Raw genomic sequence first — 5,319 nt, forward strand, 5'->3', positions numbered from 1 at the left:
CTTCAGTTCAGACAGGTCAAGAAGCGCTTAAATTCTCACATAAAGCCGGTCGTAGCCTTTCTATTTATTACGAACATAATGTATGTTAGTTTAATCTTTATTGCAACACCTCCATTCTCCAACCCACCTACATTCTGTCATTTCTATCATCCATCAAAAACAGTTAATTGGAGACTAAAATCATTATCAAATTTGTAATACTGTTGATATAAAACCTAAGGAAAGGTTAACAGAAACGAGAACCCACAAAAAAGAAAAATAGTTAACCAGCTATTGTTTCTGTTTCTTTAAAAATAATATTACAACACTGAAAAGTAAACATCTCTTTAGCATCCTAGATTTAACAGTATCTATATTCTAATCTATAGCCACAACTAACAATAAGCGATAACCGGATCTGTTGCTGAAGTTCATTAACGAAACCACCTTTCCCGGTCCATATTATTTCAACAAGGACATTGTTGAGTTAAAAGCACTGTATCATTTTATATCTTCATCGATCAATACAAATGAACATGAAAGGGCACAAGAATCACCATAGCCGCTAATCAAACTCGACCACTGAACATAACTTTAAAAATTTACCACGTCTAAACAGATTCACAATATAGATGTGAAGCTCTTCAGAAAAAAAAAAAATACATCACTGACAAGACATCACGATGCACATGAACAATCAAATCAGTTAAAAGTTCAGGAAAAAAAGGCATAAAGAAGAACAAGGGAACTCATAACTATTTATAAATCATCTAAACCTCAGGGGCAATATTTGACCAATGCCACACCCATTACACTAAGAATGCATAACAGATAAAAGTAGGATTGCGCTCAGATAACTCCAATTGGTACTACTTTTTCAACATGCATAAAAGCCTTTCAACATCCATTCTTGGCACTAAAAACCCACAACCTCCATCATCTCTACTTGCCGCCAGCAATAATACTAAATAATAATAATAATAATAATAATAATAACAGCAGCAGCAACAACAACAACAAAGGGAATGAAGAGAAAGAAGAGAAGCAGTGGCAGAGTAGGCGATGGCAGTGGGAAGAAAAGCAGAAAAGATGGAAAGGCTTTGAACAATATTCGAAGTACCATATCTCACAGCAAGCATTCATCATTGCGCGATCACAAGAAATATGACAATGACACTCAACTATAACAAAAATTATCGACCTGGACATTCGTCATTGGGCGACCAAAGGTTATGATAATGAAAAAAAGAGGAAGACAGATTTGCTCATGAAAATAATATGATTGATACTAAAGAGACTAGTAATTATTTAAGTACATGACAAAATGAAACTAAAATGACACTATCAACTTAATCAGTTGAATGAGAAATAAAATGCTTCAATAGATCTAATATTACTGAAGGAAGTTTCAAACTTTAATATACAAGGACAAGGCAATGCAGACATGGCCCACAACCTCCTGGCAACACACAAGTGAGCAAGGATGGATTACATCAACACAGGTGAACAATCTATTATATAACCTCAACACAACATAGTGGATAATGAAAAAGATTTACAGCAAAGCTTGCTATAGAAAAAGAGTGAACAGAGATTTTATTGCAAGACTTCATAAACATAGGAATGGCTTAGATCATAAACTAACGAATGTTATAAAGCTAATCCAGAACAAAAAGAAAAGAAAAAGACCTGGGTTGTTCGTATGACCATAAAAACGAACAAAGATTCTATGACTACTGAATTAATATAAAACAATTAAAGTTGGTATTACATGGAATAGGAAGCTTTTTATACTTTTTTGAAGATAAAAATATCCATGTTCAAGCACATTTATAATGTAGGCCATAAGTTTGTTCAAGTTATAACAATACTTTAATAAAATCACTAGTGATTATGAAATACAGTTAAAATAAAATATTATCACACATTCATTCAACAAAATGTTTGACTGATGGCAAATGTAAAACACAATATTGATAACTTATGCCTTAAATATTGAAATACGTAATGTTGATCTTTTACAACATCATGTTTGGCAGAAGTGGAAATTAGTAGTCCGTCCGTAACCCTCAGACCGCATAGCTAAGTAAAATCATCTATGACTTCTGAACAGGCTTCATTCACATCTGACATGCACCAACCACAAACACATAAATAGATAGATAGAAAGATAGAAGTATAAATAGATAGATAGAAAGATAGAGGTAATGGCACATGACCGATTATGAACAAAACAGAGCAGTCGTTCAATGTCCATCATTGGGCAGGACAGAGAATTGCAATGAATGCATGCGGGAAGACAAAACAATGACATGAGATAAGTGTTTATAACATGAACATAAAAGCAAGTATGCAAGCACACAATTTGATGAACCACATTAAAATAGCAATATAGTTTTGGATCTATAAAAAAGAATGACAAGTAATTTAAACATAAACTATGATAACAGAGCAAAGTTGGAAAAACAATTCAGTGGTCAACATTATGCAAAAGATTAAGTTTTTCTGACATACGGACAGCGTTTACAGAGGCAGTTGTGAGCAGAACTGAATCGAAATTGAAACAATATGGGATATTATATCTCCTCAGCCCTTTCCCCTGATTATTTGAAAAAAATAATCAGGTAACTTAGAATCATACTCTCTGTTCTAAGATTTTATAAAAAAATGTTATAATATTAATATATATATATATATATATATATATATATATAGGAATGACTGGGAAACCAAAGCCAAAAAGAAGAAAAATATTTTATTACGAGACAAGAACGCTTACTTGTCAACTAAAATATTATGATGAACACTATATATCTATATCATATTTGTTTCGAGACTATGTTTCAATTGTTTAATGTATTTCTAGTTCAAAATAATTTAATTGAACACCGTACATCATCTTTGTAATATATTTAAAGTTATTTTTCATTGTCCAGTTCAGCACAACAAGAATTTACAATTCAAGAATTAGTTTGGCTATCTCACAATCTCATGAATCATCTACAAATACACAAAAGGAAAATCACGTATCCAGTTTTGAACAAAACAAATCAAATGCTCACTGGTCATTTCGATATCACTGAGCAGGGTGAAGAGATCTTCATTACAAAAGAAATTACATAAATACATCTCCTCGGCACTTTTCTCCTGATTATTTCAAATGCATTTCAGATGTTAATCAAAAATTGTGTAAGCCTGCTAACATGTCTAATAATAACAATAAAAAATTTGCTTTAGAAAATGAAAAACAAGTATTGCCAAATAGAACGCATAACCCTCAGATCTCATAGCTAAAGACAGATCATCTACAGCTTTATAACAGGCTCCGTTCACAGCCTTCTTGCACCATCTCAAACTAATTTGTATATATATATATATATATATATGTGTGTGTGTGTGTGTATGAATTGAGTTCAGAGATAGAGCGCACGAACGCACGCAAACTGACGTAGAGGGACAGAAAGAGAGAAAAAGAGAAAGAGAATGGTGCAGGTCCAGTTACGAACAAAACCATGTAGCCGTTCAATAGATTATTTATCAGTCATTGGGTAGCATAAAAGGCAGCCGCATGTCAATTAAACCAGTTGAAACAGTAAATGTGTTTTCAGACCAGAAAACCCTAGATCAAAATTTAGGTCATTCCACTTCATACTTAACAAATCCTTTCAAATTTAACCATCTAACCGGTTTTAATTGGCATTTTTGGCGTCAAACTAATAGGGTTTCCCAAAATGCAAGCCATCGAGAAACGAAAGTACAAAAGATATAGAAAACACCGAACAATAACAAAGACGGCAAAGGAAAATCTAACTGGATGATATCACAGAGCATACACAGTGCTACTCAATCATCAGGCTCATACAAACAGAACAAGCATCTATGATAAAAAAAATCGGTGAACTGAGGTAAAAGCGTGAAAATGCCCTCAGATCCCATAGCTTAAGAACAAATCATGCAGTTTTAAGATAATGGCGTTCATCAAAAGCCTTCACAAACAACCACACACATACACGCACGTGTGTGCATGTAGAAAAATGTAGGAGGCGGTGGCGATGGTTAGGTAAAAAGCCAATGACAAGTCAAAAACTAATGAAAAACAGCTCAATACATTTTGAGTTGTGCAAGTATATTAAACAACAGAAAACAAAAGGAGACTTCCGTTGAAGAATCAAGGAAGGACTGAAGAGTGAAAAAAGACGAAAAATTAAAATAGCACAGAAGAAAGCACAACGAAAAAGACGCAAATGCTTCTAGTTTTGACCGCAGGAAACTAATCCTTCGGCTGCGTGAACTTTGTATTCGGGCCGTTTTGGATTTGGGCTTTTATTTGTTCATGGACTCTGTAGGGGCCGATATTGCTACCTCAAATTGCTATTTAAACACCCGTCAAGTTGAAAATGTTTTACATGTTTCCGTTGATCCAACTTAATTAATCTGAAAACAAAATTTTGTTGATTCTAACATTAAATTTTTTATTTCAAATTGTAAAACCGAAAATTGGTACGAGTAATTTGCATCGTTCGTTACACATCCATGTGTCTATCTATCAATCAATCAACTTCAGAATATTTGTCGATTAAGCAACTATGACGCTTAAGTCAATTCAAGTCCATTTAGATGAAAATAATTAATGTTGTAATAAATGCTCATATTTTTTTATATGGGTCTGTGATTAGAGATTGCAAATAAACCCGTCCCCGTGGGTATTGCCCGAACCCGTTCCCGTTTTGACGGGGAATCCCCGCATTGACTGGGTATGAGTATGGGTATGGGGAATCCCCGACTTTTTCAGTTGGGTATGGAGATGGGTATGGGGATGTACATATACCCGCCATAATACCCGTCCCCGCCATATCTTCATTCTCGTTTAAATTATCAAAATATTCACAATTAATCAAGTAACCCATATATATATATATATATATATATATATATATATATATATATATATATTCTATTTTTTATTTCTTTTAATTATTTCATTTGTCATTAAACTCATTCTCATCTCCAATATATTTTTTATTTCTCATCTCCAATATGTTTTTTATCTTATCATAACCTTTATGTAATTATGTTAAAATAATGTATGTTAATAAAAAAAATTATGCCTTACATTTGAATATTTATATTATTTTTTAATATTTTTATTTATTATAAATTTTCCTTTCACATGAGAATGTTTATACTCTCAATTTAAGGTAATATAAAAAAAATTCTTTACTTATTATTATTATTATTATTAATTTTTGTTTAATTTGAAGAACTCTTTTGTTTCATTAAAGTAATTTTCGTTATTTTTCAACCATTAAGTATATATGTTGATATTTGAAAAGTTTTCTT

General features: G+C 32.3%; 1 long non-coding RNA gene across 2 annotated transcripts; it reads right to left on the bottom strand.

Moving 5' to 3' along the window:
- Positions 1 to 259: 259 nt before the first annotated feature.
- On the bottom strand, positions 260 to 4,232 carry LOC114189630. 2 transcript variants are annotated; one of them, XR_003605702.1, is made up of 2 exons: positions 3,042 to 4,232; positions 260 to 2,105 (listed from the first exon to the last, which is right to left on the bottom strand). It is a non-coding gene; the product is annotated as an uncharacterized LOC114189630 (long non-coding RNA). The 2 variants fall into 2 exon arrangements; XR_003605701.1 differs by having other exon boundaries at positions 2,494 to 4,232.
- Between the last annotated feature and the right edge of the window lie 1,087 nt (positions 4,233 to 5,319).

This window comes from Vigna unguiculata, chromosome 7 (assembly GCF_004118075.2).
Source record: "Vigna unguiculata cultivar IT97K-499-35 chromosome 7, ASM411807v1, whole genome shotgun sequence".
Classification (NCBI taxonomy): domain Eukaryota; kingdom Viridiplantae; phylum Streptophyta; class Magnoliopsida; order Fabales; family Fabaceae; genus Vigna; species Vigna unguiculata.